The following is a 23,837-nucleotide window of genomic DNA, read 5'->3' on the forward strand; positions in this document are numbered from 1 at the left end:
TTTAACAGTATTTTTGCTAAATGGAATCTCAGCGATGCGTTGTTTAATTTTGCCATTATCTGGAAAGTCACAAAAAAGGGAATTACTCCCAGACAAGATGACCTCTTTGATTAAATCCCCATCGGAGAGCGCTTTACCATGTTTTGCCAGGCACAGTGAAATTTGAAAGATGGCCGTTGTTAGATGGTTTGTTTTAGAAAGCTAATTGCAAAAACCAACTCTGATGATAATTATAGTTAATCAGTTTCCCTTCAATAAACACCTTCCGTTCAGCTTCATCAAGTTCGGCAACAACCTTGTGGTTGGGATTAAAGTGCCGTCTGACACTAGATGTGCAACACACAACATATTCCCCGCACAGAATGCATAATGCTTTCATATTGTGTCAAATGATTCTGTCCAGGCCTCTTGAAGTAATCTTTCACTATCAATGTTTAATTTTTTTTTTTTTTTTTTTTTTTTCCCGGAGTCATTTGTGAGCGTTCAAAACCTGGAGTACAGAAAAACACAACATTTAAAAATGAAGCATTACATATAAATTAGTCACATACTAAAAAGAGGTAACATTATTAGCCTATAGTAAGGAATTTGATTTCCACGAATCAACAGTCTATGGCTGCAGATTCAAATATGAACAGGGGACAGCGTTAACCGTTAACCCGGATATCTCTTTGCTAAACTTCTAACTTTAGATTTCATATGTTCCTTTTTGGCTTTATTGGGCTTATTTTGGTTGAGCGCATGTGAATGAGATTGGTTTACCAACTGAGTTTTTGTGTTTTGCTATATTATCAAATTGCATGTTTTTAACATTATATTTGTACATTCTGATTGAGATATTAAATTGGAATTATTCATAAGTTACCTCAAAATGCTTAGATCTGAAAACTAGAACCTGTTTAATAATGAAAGTATTAAAACCCACCGGAAGTCTGCAATGCATTTGAATTCGCTTAGCAAGCATTAGCTGCTTCAACTTTGGCGTATTCTTTGCCATATAACAGGGAATATGATTGAAGCAAACAATTGAAACGTCATAAATTGGGTCAACAAATATGTATATCATTTCTATGGCGCTATATGAAAACTTTATATCTAGGCTTAGGCCCTATGCCAGTGGCATTATGCGGTAAGTAAGTGAAACGTTCAAGAACAGACTAAAATACTTATTAAAATTACATTGTATCATTTAATTCTGATTATTGATTAAGGAAGTAATATTTTTGTCGCGTGCCGGCTGATGAGGCTCTGCGTGCCGACTGTGGCACGCATGCCATACGTTCGCCATCACTGCTATAGATATTTTATGGCAATCGCTTTAAGAATAGATTCAAAGCAATTGTTACTTTTAGCGAATTTAAAAAAATTACTGCGTTCTTACACAAATTATGCAACACATTTTTTCCATACCAGGCAAATCCCACAAACACGTATCTTAAGACACAATGTATGACTATTTTTCTATAAAACCCGTTCGAATACAACAAAAAGAATACATACGAAAATGGCGATGTTGTTTGCTAAAACTGATGGACAATTATGCGCATGTTTACCTAAAGAATTGTTATGCGCATGGTTGCCAGACTTTAGTGCATTTTGAAAATTTGGCAGTTTCTACTAAGGTGATTGTGCTATCACGCAAGTACCAAAATTCTTGTCTAAAAACTAATCATAGCACTACATTTTTATATATGCATTAATTAAGATAATAAAATATAATTGCTTATGATAAAACCAAATCATAGCTAACAAATTCTATTGATCTGACACTAATTTGTAGATAAAATTATATTATTATAATTATGACAAAATATATAAAGAATATCTACAATTAACTCCCGAGCAATCGAGGGCGGATTTACAGGTTTATGAATTTGTCAAATCTTACCTTTAAAAAAATTATCGATTTATTTATCGTGGAATGACAAAAGAAATGCGATCACAGACAAAGCGTAAAACAAAACTTTCTACTGAAAATACAAAAAAAAAAAAAAAAGTCTGTGGGCATGGGCGTAGTCACAGGGATGCAAGGATCTGCACTTGCACCTCCCTAAAAAAATAAACATGTGTCCCCCCTGCTCAAATATTAACCAGCAAAAGCTTCCGAAATTGTACTCCTTCTTATAATTCTGTTGCATTTTTCAGTTTAAAAATTCAGAGACTAGTGTGAAATAGCAGTTTTTTCCAAACCTGCTCAAATATTAACCAGCAAAAGCTGCCGAAATTGTACTCCTTCTTATAATTCTGTTGCATTTTTCAGTTTAAAAATTCAGAGACTCGTGTGGGATAGCAGTTTTTTCCAAACCTTACAGTTTGTAATGCCTCTTATCTTAAAAGATAACAAATAAAAATTGCTTATATCAAATTCTTAAAAGATGCAGATGAGTAGCGGGTAATTTGTTGTTATTTCAGGAGTTTTCTGTAGACAGTATCGCCTTTTTGTCCTGTTAGTTGACAAATGAGTATATTTTTTCCTTAATGAGGTGGGGTATGTCAAGTCATTTTTTTGGGAAAAATTAGGAACTATACCATTTGAAAGTCTCTAACCGTTTTCTTAGGTTAATGAGAAGTAGAGAGCACTATATATATATATAACCTCTGCTTTATAGTATATATATATATATACACATACTGTAAAACAGATGTTTTCAAACTTTTTTGCCTGTGCACCCCTTTCACCACTGCTATTCATTTCCAAGTTCCCAGTTCAAGCTGACCCAAGTTCATTCCCACCCTCCTTTATAAAAATTGGAAAATGCGTATACATATATTTAGATTTATAAGGTATTACTCCCGCCTTCTTAGCATGCCTTTATGGTGTAATGGTCAGCACACTCGGCGCGTTTTCGAAAGATTCGAGTCCCGGCGGGGACACTGCTTACGTTTCATCTCTTCTGCCTAGAAATAACATAATGTCTCTACAGTGGCGTCCGAACTAAAAAAAAAAGGTTGTGGATGATAATCCTCCACCATCAGGATTTGGCGATTGGGTCCTCTAATCCCCAGTCGCCCTTTAAAAGGGGGAGTATATAAGATGTTTCTCCCGCCTTCATAGCATGCCTTCGGGGTGTAATGGCCAGCACACTCGGCCCGTATTCAAGAGGTCCGAGTCCCGGCGGGGGCACTGCACATTTTTCATCTCTCCCGCTTTGAAATAATATAATGTCTCTACAGATTGAGATTATTTTTTAAAGTGTTTTATTAATTAAACTGCAAAAAATATAGAAAACATTGATAAATACCAAAACTTAAATAAAAGACTAACCGCATTCCCCTCTCAAACTATGACATCTGCTGTACAATATACTAACTCGTTGAATGTATCCAAAAGTACTTGCGCGTGGAATTCAAGATATAAGATAATCACATATAAGAATCAAATTCTCAAAACATAAAAATGGTCACATGCGCCATTCAGATAACCGATCTATAACCATAAATCTCAGCTCTCCACTTTTATATTTTTTTTACGCACGTATTTCTTTGCCCATTATGTTTTATGTTATGGAAAACATATTCAAAATTTAGTGCGCTTTATTTGAATTTTTCACGCTTCGGTAAGTTAGTCTGAAACCAGTTTTGCAAAGTGAATCAGAACAGTTTAGTGTACTTAATGTTTTTTAGCGCTGTAAAATTTACATAAGAAATACTTTTTGAGGTAAGATATTGTGTCTTATTATAAGCTGTAAATTTAAAAAAAAAAAAAAAAAAAGCTAAACGGCAGAATATTGCAAATTTCTATCTGTAACTACGGCAGGTGTAACGCAAATAACAACTTTGGCTTTGCCCAGGACCACTCAGAATAAACGGCAGTTATTGCTCATAGGGCCCAATTAACACAGCCCTAAGCACAGCCTTTACCTTTGCTTTCAGGATTACCCAATTCTTTTTATGTGAGAGAAAGGCAAAGTCACGTGGAAATTGCGGTCCTCTAAAATATGGGCTGAGGCTTGGATCTTGTGTCCTAGGCAGTAAGCAGACTCCGTTGTTCGATTTTTTATTACTCCGTTGTTCCATTTTTTTAAAAAAATACAGGCATGCTTCCTGTAATTAATAATTCAAAATTCAACTTAAGTCAAAATATAGTTGTGGAACTTTTGGAATAAATTTAAATAATTTACATGGTCGAAATAATACATAATGAGCCTAACATACACGGGGGAAAATAATAGAACGTAAAGGCGTTTACTGGATTTAACCAAGGACGGCGCCAGAGTCGATGCAACAGGTGAGACCGCAACGGAAGGGTCGTCCCCCTAGTGACTAATATAGGTCCCCCTAGTGACTAACCTTATGACTAATATAGGTCGCTTCGATCATATCAAGCTTGTTAATAAATAAGAAACATACAAAAATAAAACACAAACATACAAAACAGTAATACAAACAAGACAAATTGGGGAGCCGGAGCAATACAAAGCAACAGATTAAATTTTTTTTCTGGTAAACTTCACATTAAACCAATACTATCAAAGATCAACACTCCGCCCGTTTAAAACAGTTTCAAAATCAAAATTACATTAAAAGTTAAAAATCTTAAAATAAAAACAACACAATTTTAATTACAATAAAACATACAAATGCATAATATGCTGACGTAAATTTAGAGGTATTCATCGCTACACTAACGTGGAGCTTGCCGATATACATTTCATCTACGGGCTTCGGATAAAAAGGGAGCAACTATCTAACGAAATACTCGGAGATCTTCCTCTGTACCTTCTTTAAGTAGTTGCTTCGTTTTAGACGTAGCTCCATAGATCAAATGTATATAGCCGAATTTCGTGTTTAAGTAGGATGCTCGATATATGCAGGGGAATGATGGTTTTCGCCAGAAAAATACTTTTATCTACCTCTCAACAATGGCCTTCATCTCTTCAAAGCGTTGTTTCAGCACGCACATTCCATCACCAAAACTGCTTATTTCGGTCCCCTCTATCCGCCCATACATTTTTTCCTGTTATTTTTTAATTACTTTCTATGCGTATGTGTTGTGTGTGTATAAGTAAAAAATTCGATTTTCATTTCAGACCTTTTAATTTCAGTCTGGAAACTTTTTCTTCTCAAATTGCAATATATACCTAAGCTATATTTCATTTCAACTAAAATTTAATGGTGTAAATATTAACTGCTGATCTCTTTGAGAAAACATTTCTATACGCGTTATTGAACATTTTCATAGGTCGCATTATAAGATATTTTCTCCCTGCTTCCAGCATGCCTTCGTGGTGTAACGCTAGCACACCCAGGGTGTATTCAAGAGGTCCGGGTTCGATTCATTGCTCATTTTTCATGTCTCCTTCTTCAAATTCGTGATGACTTTACAGCATCACACATTCCAAATCTTTCGCAAGAGCAACTCCACAACACTTTCCTCCCCCTTTGTAACTTACTATGAAACAGCCAATCATCGCAGATCGTTTAGGGGTTACCATGTAAAGGGGAAGCTAGTTACTTGTAGGGTTTATATTTATTTTAACTAACATTTATTTTAAGTTTAAACTATCTTTCCTGTCAAGCCTTACTTTCCCTGGAACTGCCAATGCCAGAATATGTAAATGTGAGTAGAACGCGCAAGGATTCAAATTATCAGCGGAAGTATTATGATTTAAATAGAAGGAAACGAGTTCGGTGAGAGATATTCTTACTTAGCGAGCGCGGAGGTAGTTAGCGAGAATTGAGGAACCCCGCGTTGCGGCCTATGTGCTTGGCGGGAAGTAGTGGAAATTGTTCCAGTGAGCTTCAAGTCTGCTGAATTAGCAGCGGTATTGTAAAACGCGGTGAGTTAGTTATTTTAGAGAGCCTCGTAGTTAGAATCTTGTCTTTACTTTCTTTCCAGGTTATTATTTTTATTTGACTGCAAAGTTGACATCGTCTGTAAGCGTCAAGAGAACGCAATTGTAATTTATTACGTTGAATAAAAAGGGACTTAAACCCTTCAAAAGGCTCTATCTTTTATACAAGTTTTCACAGTCACCTCTTGGTTGCGTGCAAGTTGTAGGCGCGCAACGTTATATTGGCACCCGAACACTTATCGAACTGAAATGGCCGAAAACTGGATGGAAGCCGCTGGACAACACCAAGAAATGACAACGCAGTTAGAAGGATTTGGATACCTGGTCCAGACCTTGAGAGCATCAATCAAGCCAAACGTCTATTTCGACGGAAAAAATTCGGTGTCCGTATTTTTAGAAGGTATAGAAAACCACTTTCAGCTCTACCCTGTGCCTGAAAGACAAAAAGTTGCCATCGCCACATCAGCACTAAGAGGACAGGCCGCGCTATGGTGGTAAAATATAGGCAAATTTTTTCTAGGTGAATTTGGAAGCCCGACGTATACATTTGAAAATTTCAAAAAATCGTTAGTAAAGGCCTTCCCCATAGTGAAAGATCGCGCACGGCTGGAAGCCGAGCTATATAGTTTCTATCAACGGGATACAGCAGATTTGACGGACTTTATTTTACGAAAAATCAAGCTAACGGATATGCTGTATGGGAAAAAACCCGATGCGGAGATAATTGAAATAATATTACCAAGATTGTTACCCGCTGTCCAAGACTACTTTGAAATTAGAAACCCAAACACATTGCAGGAACTTTTCGAATTGGCGGTGAAGTTTCAAAATCGCAGAATAGCGGAAAAAGCGAGAGGGGAAACATATTCTCAACATACCCGAAGGAAAGAGGAAACCAGAAATGGAAATCGCTCATATGGGGGAAAGAACTATCAAGCTAACGCATTGAAACTCGAAGGTCAAGGCCCAAAAAGAAAATTTGAAAATAAGCATCCGCGTACCCAGAAGACACAGATTGAAAGGAAAGCTTTAAACGACTAGAGGGGCCTGTGAAAGGGAGGGTCCAGACCCCGGAAGTTTTAAAAAAACCCTCAAATAGACATTTAAATACAGTCATCGTAAAAAACTCACAGCTACCAATTATACAAGTCCTGGTTGGCGATGTACCAGTAGAAGCCCTCATCGATACAGGAGCAGAAGGAAATTTCATGAGTGAAAAGTTCTTCAAAAAGAATTTTTATAAGATACGACTATTTAAAACAAAAAATACGGAAATTATAGCGGCGCAAGGAAAAACATGTCACTGCATCGGGAAATTATCATTAAACTTACAGGTAAAAGAGGAAAATCTCAAAGTATTAATTTTTGTGGTGAAACACCTGCAACACTCTCTTATTTTAGGTATGGAGTTTTTAAGGGCTGCGAGGGCCAAATTAAATTTTCAAGATAGTTCCGTGGTTTTGGAGATGGACCAGAGGGTGGTGGAACCTGTGGAGACACCTGAATTGGACCTTAGCCATTTGAATGACCAGGAAGTAAAGCAATACAGCAAGTGGTGAGTAATTTTTCTCATTTGTTTTCAGAAAAACCAGAAAACTGTCAAATCGTGACTCACAAGATTCAATTAAATGCCTAAAAACCTTGTAGGACTAAACCGTATCGCTATGATAAACAGAAAGACTTAATCATCGAAGAACATATTCAGGAGATGTTAAAGAATAAAATAATAACGCCCATAAATAGTGAGTACGCGAGTCCAGTCGTACTATGTAGGAAAAAGAACGAATTTCCTCCTTCAGATAAAAGGGCTTGGAGGTTTGCTATCGATTATAGAAAACTAAATAGTATCACTAAATTTCCAGTTTACCCTTTGCCGGTTATAGACGAGATCATTAGACAGATTAAATCGACAAGATATATGTCTACTTTATTTGTCTACACTATGGGGAAGGCCTTTACTAACGATTTTTTGAAATTTTCAAATGTATACGTCGGGCTTCCAAATTCACCTAGAAAAAATTTGCCTATATTTTACCACCATAGCGCGGCCTGTCCTCTTAGTGCTGATGTGGCGATGGCAACTTTTTCTCTTTCAGGCACAGGGTAGAGCTGAAAGTGGTTTTCTATAGCTTCTAAAAATACGGACACCGAATTTTAACCGAATTTTAACGTCTGGCTACTATCAAATAGCTATGAGACCCGAAGATATACACAAAACCGCGTTTATAACAAAATCGGGCACTTATGCATTTTTACGCATGCCCTTTGGGTTGTGTGGGGCCCCATCAACATTCCAGAGAGCTATGGACATTGTTCTAAAGCCTGTCCTAGGAAAATCAACTTTAATTTATCTAGATGATATAATTATAACGAGTAGTACGTTGGAACAACACATTAATGACCTCGAACAAGTTTTTAAATTATTAAAAGAGGCCGGTCTTACAATTAACGCCTCAAAATGCAAGTTCGCAACTAAAGAACTTAAATATCTCGGTTATAAAATTTCGCAAAAGGGTATAGAAACGCAAGATTCAAAAATAAAAGCTATTAAGAATTTCCCACCGCCCAACACCGCCAAGAAACTTTCGTCTTTCCTTGGATTATGTTCTTACTATCGATCTTTCATAAAAGATTTCGCTAATATTGTTGAACCACTCTTAGTAATCAAAAGAAAAAAGGGCTAAGTTTACGTGGACAGCGGAAGCTAACACAGCTTTTGAAAGATTAAAAGAAGCGCTTATTAATGCCCCTGTTTTAAAATTCCCTGAGGGGGACGAAAACCTGGAAATTGCGGCAGATGCGTCAGACTATGCGGTGGGTGCGGTTTTTATGCAAAATAACCATCCGCTGGCATTTTTTAGTAAAACATTGAATCAGACACAAAGGAATTATACAGCTACAGAAAGAGAAACATTAGCCGTATTAATGGCTGTACACAAATTTCGAGTTTATTTCGGCAAATCGCCAGTAACAGTCTTTTCGGATCATGCGGCTGTTGGTAGACTTTACTCGGGGAAAACTCTAACGCCCAGGTTAATAAGATGGGCTTTAAAACTTCAAGAATATAATCTCATAATTAAATATAAACCGGGTAAGGAAAACAATGTAGCTGACGCACTTTCTCGTATAAAACTGCACGATGAAGGAAATGAACTTAAATGCGCTGTGTTGACTTCAAAAATTTTAGATTCTAGAGATACGGTTATTACTGAACTGAAAGCTGATCCTGAATTTGGAAATATCTATGCTTATTTGAAAGACCCCGAAAGCTTCGAGCACACAGATATCGATGCGATAAGAAATAGAGCAAAAAAACTATGAAATAATAGATAATTTATTATTCTATACGAAAACAACAAACGAAAATCTTGAGTATAAGCCAGTCATCCCAGCCTCGCTTCGATTAAGCATTTTGAAGGAGTTGCACGAAAAAAAAACAGCGGGCCACCTCGGGGTCAGAAAGACTATAAAAAGGGTACGCGAGGCGGTATATTTCCCGCAATTATACAAAATAGTAACGGCGTATGTCAGGTCCTGCAATCAATGTCAGTTAATAAATGATATTAATTACAGCCCGGCCGGGTACTTAAATAGCATTCGCGCTACATTTCCGAATGAAATTTTAGGAATAGATCTCCTTGGTCCCTTCCCCCAGAGCGAGTTAAATAAAAATCGTTTTCTTTTAGTAATAGTAGATCATTTTTCAAAATGGATAGAAATTGTTCCTCTTAAACGCGCGTCAGCCAAAACAGTCGCAGATGCATTGTTACACAGATACATTTTAAAATACGGTGCACCGATAAAAGTCATTAGCGATAACGGAAAACAATTCATTAGTCAAGTATTTGAAAACTTATGCAATGGACTTGGCATACGCCATATCAAAATGGTTCCGTATAGACCACAGGCTAACATAGCAGAAAGAGTTAATAAAAACATAGTAAAAATAATTCGCAGTTACGTGAGCACACATCACAAGCGCTGGGATGGCTACATAAATGAATTAGCTTATGCTTTAAGAACGGAACATCATGATACTACGGGAAAAACTCCAGCAGAATTATTTTTAGGCAGAAAGTTAATTACGCCTTTAGATAAATTATTCTTTGTGCAACAAAGAGAGCAGGAGTTTAAACAACAAGATGTGCAAAAGTTGATTGATGAAGCGCTTAAAACCTCGGATACGGCAAGAAATAGACAAAAGTTATATTATGATAGAAAACGCCGTGAAGCAGATTTTAAAGTTGGGGATAAAGTATTGAAGCGGAAATTTTCTTTATCAAGTGCCCCAGACAATTTTATGGCAAAGCTAGCTCCAAAGTTTGAAGGCCCCTATGTAATTCAGGAAATCAAAGGGGTAGTATTATATCTTAAGAACGACAGAGGGGAAATCTGTAAAGCAAGTCCCGACCAGGTGAAAAAATACTATAATCCAAATGATTTTGAAATCCTTAAAAGTTTCTTGCAGGACTCAAGTCTAAGCGAAATAGAAGGGCCAGAGACTGCAACAACTATTCCACCACCCAAGAAACGGAGAACTGAAGAGAGACCTAGCACTTCTACAACCCGGACGTCGATATCAAAAAGAAAAAATGATTTTCAAAATCCGGCGTTTAAGAAAAACAAAAATACAGATGAACCGGGTAAAGAAACCGTGGTAAAGAGGAAAACACCACCTACAAAGGATGGCAGGAGAAATTACACATCAAGGAGAACGCGCACACGGCCACAGAGTCAGGTGCCAGCAAGGCCGCCGTTCCGGAAACTGAAACGCCAACAGGAGGCACAAAAATACGACGAACAGAAGAAATTCAAGAAGGACTCCAGACCGGAGGACGTCAAGACCAGCCGTCTCAGGCAGAAACGCAAAGGCCAAAAACCAGACGATTACTCCGTCAAGAGGCCAGCATGTAGAGGACGCAAAAGAAAGAGCAACGTGGACGACACTCGGAGATCAATAAGGAGAAGATTGACATCCATGAAACCTCTAACTTGGGAACAATTTTGTCAAAAACGGATGACGGAGTTTCAAGCATCGAAAACTCAAAGATAAGTTAAAACCTTCTATAATTTCTTTTTTCTCTTTTGTTCCGAAATGTTATGCATAAGTACGAAGTTCTATGTTTTGACGAAAGTCAATATGTCTCGGTTGAGACTTAGTTTTGTTTTACTTTATTTAGCTAAGGCAAAAGTATTATTTTCTTTAAGTGTAAAAGCTAAAAACAAGCATTTTCTGTTGGTCGAAAGACTAATTCTGTTATGTTAAAGCCAAAATTTGGCCGAAGATAAAAATAACTTCGTATTCTTGTACTAATAAGAATTTTACTTTCAGTGCCGCCAGCTTGGCGAAGAATGAGTAAAGTAAAAATTTATTTTCTCTTATTCATTTTATGGTAAATTGTAAAAAGCATATGTATTAAACTTTTGTAAATGTATGTAAATTTTTGAAGGTTATGTAAAAGTAAGATTTAGTCTAGAAGCATAAAATTGTAGATGCTAAAAGTGAATACTTAAAAGCAATGAAGTCAAAATTTAAGTAGTAAATTGTAGATAAAGTCATGCTTTAGAGCGAAAGCCTGCATGTTTAAAGATGAATGAGGGGGAAGTTAGAATGAATGTGTTTTGTAGGGTTCTCCACCTACATTTGAATTTTTAAGAATATTAAAGTAGCTCATTGAGTTGTAGAATGTCGAGTAAGGTGTGTCTATTTGGTCGTTGAATTCTAACAAATCATGTTGGTTAGGGGAAGTGTTGTAAGACTAAAACACGAATATTCCCGTTTGACACCACACACGGTGGAGAGCCAGGATAAAGTTAAATTAATGCTTGAAAAATTGAATGAATGTGAAGTAAGCAATAACTAAGAAAAACGAATCGTTAAAAACAAAAATTTATTGTGTCAAGAAAGTGTAAATTATAATGTATGTAGAAAGATACTGATACTTATTTCCTTCCAGATGCTGGAAGGAAAGACCAAGATTGATTGATAAAGTCCAGAAAAAGTTGCTGTAAGAAGAAAGTTTTGTAACGAGTAACAGAATTTTAATATATAATTGTTACATAAGATTTTTTTTTTGTGTAAACGAGGTTCTTGCCAGTTAGTTCAGAATTAGATAAACTTACAACAGGTCGTTTGTAGGACCTGCTTCCAAGTTTTCCAAATTCTGGCAGCGGCAAATGTAGGGTTTATATTTATTTTAACTAACATTTATTTTAAGTTTAAACTATCTTTCCTGTCAAGCCTTACTTTCCCTGGAACTGCCAATGCCAGAATATGTAAATGTGAGTAGAACGCGCAAGGATTCAAATTATCAGCGGAAGTATTATGATTTAAATAGAAGGAAACGAGTTCGGTGAGAGATATTCTTACTTAGCGAGCGCGGAGGTAGTTAGCGAGAATTGAGGAACCCCGCGTTGCGGCCTATGTGCTTGGCGGGAAGTAATGGAAATTGTTCCAGTGAGCTTCAAGTCTGCTGAATTAGCAGCGGTATTGTAAAACGCGGTGAGTTAGTTGTTTTAGAGAGCCTCGTAGTTAGAATCTTGTCTTTACTTTCTTTTCAGGTTATTATTTTTATTTGACTGCCAAGTTGGCAACGTCTGTAAGCGTCAAGAGAACGCAATTGTAATTTATTACGTTGAATAAAAAGGGACTTAAACCCTTCAAAAAGGCTCTGTCTTTTATACAAGTTTTCACAGTCACCTCTTGGTTGCGTGCAAGTTGTAGGCGCGCAACGTTATATAGTTCTTTAACATAAATGATGGTTTATTACGGAGAATTCGATGCTGATAGCTGATTGGCCGTTGAAAATGAATAATTCACAATTTTGGGGGAAAGAAGAAAAAAATCGTGCGTCTTTCTTTCAATTGTAAGAAGAACTGTCTGAAACAGTTGTTGGTCTGAAATACATGGATGTATGATAACAGCCTAAATGGTCGATCCAGTTGCCGTTAAGTAGCACGTGATTGTACTGCGTGTTTTAAACGTAAATCGGTTGTGTCTGCACAAATGATGGGAAATCTGTTGAAAAAAACTTGCACCTGATTATCCTTTTAAAACCGTAGTGGTGAAGACTTTTGAAGTTCTTTCTTCGCAAAATCCGTGTTAGGAAAAAGACAATTTGCACAAAGCAAATGTATGCATATTTGTGTGTGTTTTATATCTAAAGCAGTGCGCAAAGAAATGAATAGAAGGCTTAGGATTTAACGAAGCTTTCATTGCTACACTAAAGAGATTTATCTCTTTGCAAGGATAAATACGCAAAATTGTATTCTGATGCCTCGAAAAATCTCGCTAGTGCCAATAAAGAAATTAACAGACTTCATGATTTAGGCAGATGAACTTCGAAAGTATCCTCGACTGATGGCATTACATTCGTTTTCGCTATTGAATTCTATACAGCATGGTGTTTGTTCCTTCCACCTTTTCACGAAGAAAGATGAAAAGGCCAAAACCCTATGATGTCAGAAAGAACATGTCTCTAAATAAGATTTTCCAAAATCGAGGAATATTTCTATAACAATTAAAAACAAATTCACAAAGTACTCGAAAAACAGCAAGCACAAAGAAAAACAACAATACTCTCTCGGATGTCCTTAAATAAATTGAAATCAACTCTTTCCTTTCTAACTCCCCTGATGGCTCCTTGCTTGTCAAAAGAAAATATTATCCCTACTTCAGAACTTCAAATTTGATCAATAATCTGATCAAAGAAGTTGTTGTGTTGCTGAAAATTGCAAAAAGGTCACTTCCTCTCTAGCTGAACTTACGATTGTTAAATTTTGGATAAGTTTTCGAAGCATATTGGGAAATTATTTTACTTATTTATTTTCAAACTCATGTACTGATGGATACTGTAGGAAAAAATATAATAATAAATAAAGCCCTATTTGCTGCTTGCCTTTTGGTTTCCTGATAGCTTAAGTGAGAATAGGGTTCCCACCTCTTCCTCCCGGAATTGAGTCGTGGAAATTAAAATCTCCCGGCTCCCGGAAGGAATTTAAAATAAATATTACTTTCCCGGAATATCAAATTTCTCAAAAAGAACGACACAATGCGCACGGACGAAATGGTTGAGAGCATCGAAAATCACACGACCGCGCACAGCAGCCAAAGAACGTCTATGCCAATACATATTCTTTGTTGCAGCGATCTGCGGTGAGTAAGCGCCTTACGGAAAGAGTAGTGGTTTCATGCCGAAGTATAGCGTGCACGCGCCCTCATCTAACCGTCACCCTTTCATTTTCAATCCATTCTTTCATTTAGTCTGCAATTAGCTAGCTATCCCCAAACAAGTGCGTATTTGGAAATTATTTAAATACTTTCATAATAATGTCTAGTGAAAAAAAAAACGATTCTGATTCTGCAAGTGAAAAAATGCCACACAAAAAAGACAAAATATTCGACGTCGTTTCAAGACAAGTGGTTAACTCTATTTGATTAGCTTATGAAGAAAGACAACTTAAACGAAGAATGTAAAGTATGTCGGAAAACGGTTAATATTAAGTACGGGGATGTTAGAGCTTTAAATGTACATTTTCAAAATAAGAAACACCAGTCGTTAATATTGAATAGGGATTCATCGCAATCGGCTTCGAACGTTTTCCTGATGAAATCTTCAGAAGAACAAGACAATATATCAGCAACTGAAATTACTTCACTCTATCATAGGATTAAGCACCATCACACTTTTAATAGCCAGGATTGCACAAATTGTTATAGCACTCTATTTCCAGATTCTTCTTTGGAAAAACGATTTCTTGTGGTAGAACAAAATGCACAAGTATTTGCGAGAGTGTGCTTGTTCCAGCCGCTCAAAAAATACTTTTAAACGAGATTAAGGAGGCGGAGTTTTTTTCAGTTGCGACTGAAAAAAAAAAAAAAAAAAAAAAACTTTTTTCTTCTCCCGGAAACTTTTTTTCCTCGCCCGGATTTTGACAGCCAAGAGGTGGCAACGCTAGGTGAGAGGGATCATAATTTCGGGGCCCAAAGCAAGGAAAGCCCGATCCTGTGTAGAAATTACTTGAAATGCTGAACCATATCTTTATCACAGATGATGATGGAAGCAGAAAAAAACGGAATCTTACCATATGAAAATAGCCCCCTGATGATACCTTCCTTTCCAACTGACCTACTCAACTAATTACTGCATTTGGTACTTTTTCTTGGGACAAAGTGTCTTACTTTTACTCCAATTCTCTCTCTCAAAGTATCTTTCATTCTCTGGTACATCCTTGCATGGAATTCTTTGAAACTTTTGGAATTCGGGCAAACTTCGGGCTGAATGCCCGAAGAGAAATTTATGTCAGATCGCCCTCGAAATCTATAAAGGTTAAGGTTAAGTGATTAAGACAAAGTAACTCGACGGCTATCTGCTTTTACTATAAGAAATATGAATCTATCTGCCTAGAATGTATCCTGACTACTAATACATTTCAATTTACTAATTTTACATCATGATAAGAATAAATCCCATTATTTTTAAAACTGTTAAAAACTCTCCCCTTTTAATTCAAAGCGTTTAAATCTTAAACGTGAAATTTTAACCTCGGTAACTTAATTTCGCCATCATTTTCCACAATATTCGATCATAAACGAATTAAATAAAGTGCAGGAATGATAAAGAGGCCAAAGAATCAAAGTGTAGTACAGAAAGAGAAATTACCAGCTCCTTTCCTCCAAATCCAGTTATCTTTTAGTCATTTGTCATGTCCAAGGCTGTTTTTAAGCCGGCACGTTCCGATTGCACAGGAAGTTCTGAGGTCGTTAAGGCGTATAACCACGTGTTGTTATCAGTTATAAATAGAAGCACGTTATGTAAGCTCGCGATTTTGGGAGCAAACAGTTTAGAAAGAATACAGAATCAAAACAGGTAATCTTTTCTTGATTCGCCACCATCTTTCGTTCAGGATTACATTAATGATGTTTTTTCGTTTTCTAAATGAATCATAAAATCATTTGACTGTCAGATTAATTTTTAAACACTTTTCGAAGTCGTATGCAGCATCTTCGTTCATTATAAAAATAAAAAAATAATAAAACAAAAACATATTTTTTAAATTCATCAGGAAATGCGCGATTTGCTAAAGTCGAAAATGCCAGTCTACTTCCTCCGACTTTTATTGTGTTCACTCTGGTATAGACTAGCACTTCATATTCTCATTAATACTAGTGGAGAACAGCAATTTCGTTGTCTTATATTTTCCATTTGTTTTTGATTAACCTTTGGCCTCTGAATTCAAAAATAACCTCAGTTTTGGCTATCACGTCAATTTTTTAAGCTACAATATAAACTCTCTTTATCTTACAAAATCTGTACGTAAAAGGAAAAAAGGGAAAACTTAAAAAATATACTGTTCACAAAGAATAGTTTTATTCATACAAAAGATATATATATATATAGCTACTGCAAGTTAAATTTTGTTCACACAAATAGTAAAGTGTTTTTTTAGTAAACATATATATTAAGGTAAAAATTTTCGCTTATGGCTTTTCCTGGAGTATTTAATCTATGAACATTCGCCTTGATGCTTTAACAATAGTCAACCATCATATGCAGATCACATCTATCTTGGTACTGTGCCTCCATAATCTTGTGAAATCGCTCACCCTGCTCATCACCGACTACACCAAGATTTTTCGGGAAGATTTCAAGATGACTAAGCAAAAAATGTAGTTTGATGCTCATACTGCAACCAAGTATTTTGAAGCTCTTCAAAAGTTACTGGACAATATCGCTATAATTCTGTGCTCGTGTATTTCTAAGTCTTTGATAATGTTTTTGAATATCAACCAGGCATTCTTTTGAAGTTCTGTCGTTGTTCCGATGAAATGCTCATCTTAAGGAGATGCCGAAACTGTGGACGATCAAACATACCGGCCTTTATCTTTTCAAATAACGGGCTAGGAAATGCCGAAATTAAATACTTGAAATAGTCTTCTTCAAGTGTCAAAGATTTAACAATGTACTTCATGAGACACACATTTATATGCAAAGGTGGAAATGTAATGTTCTTTCTGTCAACTAGTGTCAAGTTTGGATCAAACTATCAACAAGTGTCATGTGTGGATAACCTGGCAGCCAATTTGACTTCACCCAATGCTTTTCGCGAGCTCTGCTGTCTCTCACACACAAAAAAACTTGGTATATCCAAGTTGCTGGCCAAGAAGGAAGTAAACCATTTCAAGGTCAACACAAATGATCCATTGGTGCATGTGGTGGTGCTGCAACAAATCACTGACTGGTTTATGTCTTCATTTTCTTCACAAAAACAAAGTGAATGGCCTTTGGGACTGCACCAAATAAATTTTCCATTGCGGAGAAAGACACACTTCAAACCCCGCTTTGAGCTGTCGATGAACAAGCGGCATTGAGCTGCGTTATAAGCTGGAATGCCCAACTCTTCCATTAAGCTATGTACGTTACGGCAATACAGAAATCTATCATCACTTCGAAAGTATTGCAGAAACGCACTTTCTCTTGATCGAAAGTAAGATTTTTTTCGTGCTGTTCTGATGCTAACAGTTTTGAAGCTTTTTTCGGCAGTTTCAAATCTCATGCTAAATCATTCAACTCATGTTGGTTAGATCCCTTATGAACGCAATCATCTTCAATTTTAAAATCAGCGTCATTGGGGTCAATTCAATACTCAGCAGAATCATATTCCTGTACTTCCAAAGAGACGATTTCTTTGAAAAGTGGCACCGGGAGTTAAACTGAGTGAGGCACTGAGCGCACAGTTGATGCCAAAAACCAATGTAAGGTCTACCTTACATTGGTTTTTCTGTATCGTAGCTAGGGTGGGGCAAGGGGGGACATCTGTCCCTGGGCGCAGCATCCAGGGGGCGCAAAATTGATGTTATGAAATTTTAAAATGAAATGTTTTCCATTCTTGGCACACAGGAAAGGGGCGGAAATTCTTCAGGTTTTCAACAGGAAATTCTTCTAGGTTTTCAACACCCGGGGAGTTGCCTCCCCGGGTGTTGAAAACCTAGCTACGCCTCTGATTTTTCTTGTTTATATCCTGACGTTTTCACTATACAAAACTAACAATCCCTTGAGTGATCTTTGGGGTCTTCCCAAATCAAAGGTACACCAAATGAAAATTAGAACGTGCTCCTTTCAGTAAACTCTCGACACACTTCTGCACCCATGATTTATCTTAATCACCAATTTTCATTTAAAATAGGCAAATTAGGCTTACCTGACAAATGTACTCGCCGTTTGTCCTTTGACTGGAAATAGTAAAAATGCCTCTTATATAACAAAACGAACTGGGGCCGTTTATGGACTTACAACACGAACTAGCAGAGCCAAACACAAGGAAAGGTTTCAGTTCATATATAAATAAAAACTAAACACTGCTGAACTTGTATAAAAATAAGAACTCGGATTCCACGTCGGAATGTGTCGACTATATCAGAGCCACACATAATGTCTCACTACAGTATCTCAGGCATAACTGAACTAATCTAGATAAATATGCATTGCTACATCTCAGGCATAAATGTACTAGTTTAGACAAGTATGCAACTCTCGCTGGTCTTTGTCTCCTACAGTATCATTCACCCGGCCCCTGTCAGAGAGTTTGTGCGTGGCCTTCGAGAACACAAAGGCAACGGTTTATGTCAGCTAATAAGAGAACACTTGCTATGATCCACGCTCAATGCCGCGGAGAGTGGTCTCATTCGCATAAGACGTAGAGAAAAAAAACTTGATGTGGCAGAAGAAAACCAATTGTTTAATTCTCAAACAGCTCACAGTCGACGTCAATAGAAATTGTGATGCCCAGGATAAGGTCAGCGGTACAGGTGGTAGTAGGTGATGAGTTTTCCAGATTTACCTCTGCTAAAAAAGCAAGAAATTCTAACCGACTATTTTACAAGAATTTTAATTCAATAGCATCATTCAAATTCTGTTGTAAATATTGTTCTTTAATGCCTTTTCTAATTTAGCTTCTTGATTTGTATAGGTGCTTATTTTTCCTTACTTTACAATGCGTTCATTTTCTATAAATACTGATTTCATTTCCGTTACCAAACGAATTTATTTTCCAAATTAAACTGGATGAAAAATACATATAGCGCCTACCAACAGCCTAGCAGTAAAGTCGCTGAACACTGTTAGTTCAGTCAGGGGGTCGAATCCTTGTGAACGCGCAAGAACATTTTCCTGGTTTTCCTCATGTATAACATGTGTGCGAGCCGATTCCCTTAGGAAGACTTCCACGAAGGCATCCCTTTCCTTAGACAGATAGCCCTCGAGTGCTTTGACTTAATCAAATAAACAGAATGAAAAATACATATGAATCTTCAATAGTATTTTTCAATTTATAATTTGGATTATTCCTCTTTCCTGCGTCTTTTTTACTGCTCTCGTATTTATCGTAATTTTGAATTTACTGTACTCCACAGAAGCCGTATGACCATCCTTAAATGGGAGTAAACTGTGCTTCTAGAAAGCGGAAAAAAGTCTGTTAAAAGGAGAAGAAATTCCGATTGCTTTTTCCTGAAGTGAAGCTATAAATACTTCAAACAAGTTGAACGATTAAATCGTAATCCGGGATTTAATAAGACAGCTGTTTTACTCTAAGAAATAGAAACTGTTTTAGAAAAGGATTAACTAAAAGGAAAGTGATTAACGAAAAGACAAAATCAAGTAGACCGACCTACTTTATTGGATAAATACAAGTAAATGTTTTTGAAGCTATAAATACAAAACTTATAATGTAACATTTTAGTAACTATCTTTTTAAAAACTATAAATATGTTTTTGTATTTAACATTAAATCATTGATTATCGGTATTTCAAAACATTTATTTATAAAACTTTTTTTTTTTTTTTTTTTGTAAGTTTTGCTTTATTTTTGCCTTATTCTTATTTATCTTTGCTATCAATCCGCATTTTATTAAAATCCATGCAGACTAGGGTATTTATGTTTAATTGAAGACATCGGTAATATAAAGCCACAGGCCCTTTTTACAGATCGATAATTTCCATCATGGATAACCATTTTCTGTAAGACAACCACCTGCACAGAACGCCTAAATCATCGGAAATCGTATGCGATTGCGATCGTGCTGAAAACAATTCACTGAACTTTTCTATGGACGATTTAGAAATTCTTGCAATTTTTTGTCACCCTCAGATTTACACGACCTCTTCTTGACGGCTACAATTACTGTAATTTTGTATTTTTAAAAGTTTGCATTCAAAAAATAATAAATATGTGATAAAAAAATTCAAAATTATATGCTTTTTACAGAAAAAAAAAAATATATATATATATATATATAAAGATTAACTTTTTTTTAAAGATTTTCAGACGGGAAATATTTCTTTGATATAGTGTTTAATATTAATTAATGTAAACAAATTTGCACTGAATATTTACATATACAGCAGAAATTTTCAAACAAATATACTGATTTTTAAATGCATGAAACATGGATTTAATGATTCGAATATTCATTGTTAAAAACATTTTGGATATTTTGTAATATCCATATACTTACGATTTATTTTTTGGAATTTACTTAGTTGACTTTATAAATTAACTAATTAAACTGCCTAAAATTCGCAGACTAAAATAATTCGTTGACGAAATATAACCAATTAAGTTTTAAAGAAAAAAATTAAGAAATTAAGTGGCCCAAATAAAATACGAAATTAAATAATTTCAAGGGGATAAAAAGGCGAATACGACATTTATGAACTAGCTATTACTGGATTAACAAAAATACAAAGATTCTAACACACAAATATGGAAAGTCTTCAGTTGTAGCAGAAATTTAAACGAAAATAATTTGTATGGATGGAATTATTTAATATGAGATTATATTTCTTTCAAAATTAATTATATGTCTTTCAAAATTACTGATTAATTTTTAATGCTAATATTTTGATACAGAGAACCACACGTCCATATGGACTTTATAACCAAACATTCTATCATTTAAAAAATCTGAAAAGTGAGATTGCCAAAGATTATTTAACTCTTATGAGGAAAACAAATTTTTCCAGCAAACGCATGATTAAGTTATATTTGAGGTAAATAGTTGGTTTTCTTCCCCAACATGATTTGCTAAGAAAACGCGATAGCTGAGTGAACATATGGTTCTACCATATGGTGACTTTCAATTCGAGCATATAAAACTGATCAGCCGCAGAATAATCAAGCCTCCGCATCCTCCGTTTAAAGCCTAAATACAACACGCTCTGTACAGCGGAGAAAACGAAAAGTCACTCACCTCTAGGTAAGAACAATTAACAGGAAACCGGCATGAATCCAAATCCTTATCGTAACAGCAGATGTCAAACAACAGCGCCAGTAACCACTAGACGATTGTGGTCAACACAAATTTTGCGCACGCATGGATTACGAATGCGTTTGTGCTGCCATCTTTTGGTAAAGGCATGAAATAATAATACAATTTTTTAAATTCTGAAAGCTTTCAGATTTTACATTACTCCCAAACGTTTTGTGTTATCACACGTTCTTTTAACGTTTTGTGCGTTACCTTTATTTATCAAATATCAAGTTCTTCATATTCAGTTCAACAGCAATATCGCAAAATAATTTTAAAATGAGCATATCTTTAGAATTTCCGATACACATTCTCGCGCTGGAGATTTTATTTTTTTATTTATTTATTTATTTATTTTTTTGTATTATTATTTTTTTTTTTTTACAGAGCTGCCATTGCTCGCTGAGTTTGGTAATTGAAATCGTTGAGTTTGGTAATCCAAAATTCGTTAAAATGTTACAAAATATGAAATAGAATAAATAAATAAATAAATATCTGAAATGTTTCAGATTTTAAATTAAGTCCAAAGGGGCGTTTTGTTTTTAACATTTTTTGTGTTACATTTATTTATTATATTTCATGTTCTTCGCACTTCAACCATAAAACCCGAAAAGAAAACGCATAAAGCATTTCAATATGATTGAAATCAGTTCATTCTTTTCACGGAGTATAATGTTTATACCAAACCAGGAAACAAAAATTTTTTACACTTAAGGTTAGACGCCATGATTTGTCATCTAACAACTTTTTCTCAATATCAAAAAAAAAAAAAGAATTAACGTGGTAGTAACATATAGTGTCAATTAGCTTAATGCGAAATAAAAAAAGTTGTTAACAGCAACTATTTATTTAAAATGTTTACATCAACGAAAAATTTTCGGCTTACAATGACGTCACATGCAATCGCGTACTTTCTTCAGCGTCAGAAGTATGACTTTTATAATACTTAATGTTTGTCAATGCTATATTTATTTCATATTTTTTAAGACTTACAAAATTTTTATTAACAAACTCTACGATTTGAAAGCGAACAGTGGCAACACTTTTCGAAATAAAGCAGATTTTTATCTCCAGCGTGCGATTGCCACTCGAAAAAATGAGGGCGAAAATTAGCGTTTTCAGAGTTTTTTTTTAATATCTCGGCTGAATTTTTGGAATCTTGGGGTTTCTCTGGAAACTTAATTCCCCGTTACTCCAGAAAATGTTCCACAAACAAACATTAAAACAGGCATACATACACACACAGATTTTAATAGTAATAGATTTCTATTCTTAATTTTGTAAAAAAATCATCTGCAGTTTAAATATATGCTCTTCGTTAAGTAAAGTACGATAATCTAAAAAAAAAGTTTATTTGCTTTGCACTAAAGACATAGTTGAACTATTGACACTATATTCATAATTACATTAGCGTGAAATCGCAAAATAGCGCTAGAGAAGCGTTTCATGAACTTTTTTCATTCCTTTTTATCATCGATAATTTTTCTCAACCCCTGAAATTAAATGTAGAATAAAGGTATATAAATAAATACTTTTCTCCATGTATAATTTTTTTTTTTTTTTTTTTTTTTTGTAAACAATATGCCCATAAAATATACTAGTTTTAGGATTTCTTTCAGGTACATAAAAATTAATCAAGGGAAATGTTTTAATGAAACGGAGGCGCTTGTCTTTTGCTGCATTACAAATTAAATCTTGATGCAATATTTAAGATTGCCGGATGTAAGGTATCTGCAACGTTTTCCAGAGTTGAACGGTTTTTGGATTTAATGAAGCGTTAAAGCTGAAAAAGTCATTTTATATGTGGTGATGAATGACAGAAGAATATTTAATGACATTTCAGAAATTGTCGCAAATTCAGTTCTAGCTGCGATACATAATTCAATCAAGGATTTTAGTGGGAACTTAATTTTTTATTTTGAGTCATTCGATAGCTCAACAAATTCCTTTAGGCCTTTATATAGCAAGCGATTAATCTCATTAGTATCAATTAACGTAATTTATTTAAATGTCTCGTATAATTTTTTTAAGCTTATGCATCTGAATTAACTTTTCGCGACCCCATTAGAAGTTGCTACCCAGAGATTAACAAACACTGTATTAGATTATAATGGGAAAATAGACGCTTTGTCTAGTTGTGCATTTTTGTTAAATTGATTGTAATATTTTTTATAAATTACTAATTAGGGGAAACTCAGGAAAAAAATTTAACCTATTTATCCGAATGAATTTTTTGAACATCTAAATTAAGACACAATAACACGCCGAACAAATACTAATTCAGAAGTCAAACAACAAAAATCAGCGTTATATTTTCAAATTTGAAAATACAACGCTGATTTTTGTAGTTTGACTTCTGAATCTAGATTAAGGTTTCAGTCAGTTCAAATGTTTGAAGCTTTTTTATATTTAGGAAAATTTTAAATGTGGGCACTGCCGGGAAATATATTGTTACGTTATTTTCTTCCTTCACTTTCGTACGGGGTTCGTGTGGATTTGAAGTAAATAACGACGACACTTGATAAAGTATCGAAACACATTTTATTTAGCCAAATATTAATCAGGACAGCACCAATAACACTTTTTACAGTCGTCGAAGATCTACTATAAACACGCTGGCTCCCGATTCTGCTTGGTCGTTCTCCAAACTCCACGTACTGTCGAGACTCTCCACGCTACAACTCGCGATGCACTCGATGACACACAGAGCACAGCTCCCGACTCTTCGGTTCAGTCGT

General features: G+C 35.4%; 1 protein-coding gene across 2 annotated transcripts in view; it reads right to left on the minus strand.

Annotated features, from left to right (window-relative positions):
• Positions 1-21,157, minus strand: part of LOC118186243 (transmembrane ascorbate-dependent reductase CYB561-like) — a 141,783-nt gene extending 120,626 nt beyond the window's left edge. The window contains exon 1 of one of the 2 annotated variants that reach the window (XM_085814619.1): positions 21,043-21,157. The gene's annotated coding sequence lies outside the window, so the exon portion shown is untranslated. The remainder of the gene's footprint in view (positions 1-21,042) is intronic. The other variant, XM_085814617.1, reaches the window with a different exon arrangement.
• Positions 21,158-23,837: the final 2,680 nt, after the last annotated feature.

The sequence above is a fragment of the Stegodyphus dumicola genome, chromosome 4 (assembly GCF_044657685.1).
Source record: "Stegodyphus dumicola isolate Sdum_Otavi_A_Nest chromosome 4, ASM4465768v1".
NCBI lineage: Eukaryota > Metazoa > Arthropoda > Arachnida > Araneae > Eresidae > Stegodyphus > Stegodyphus dumicola.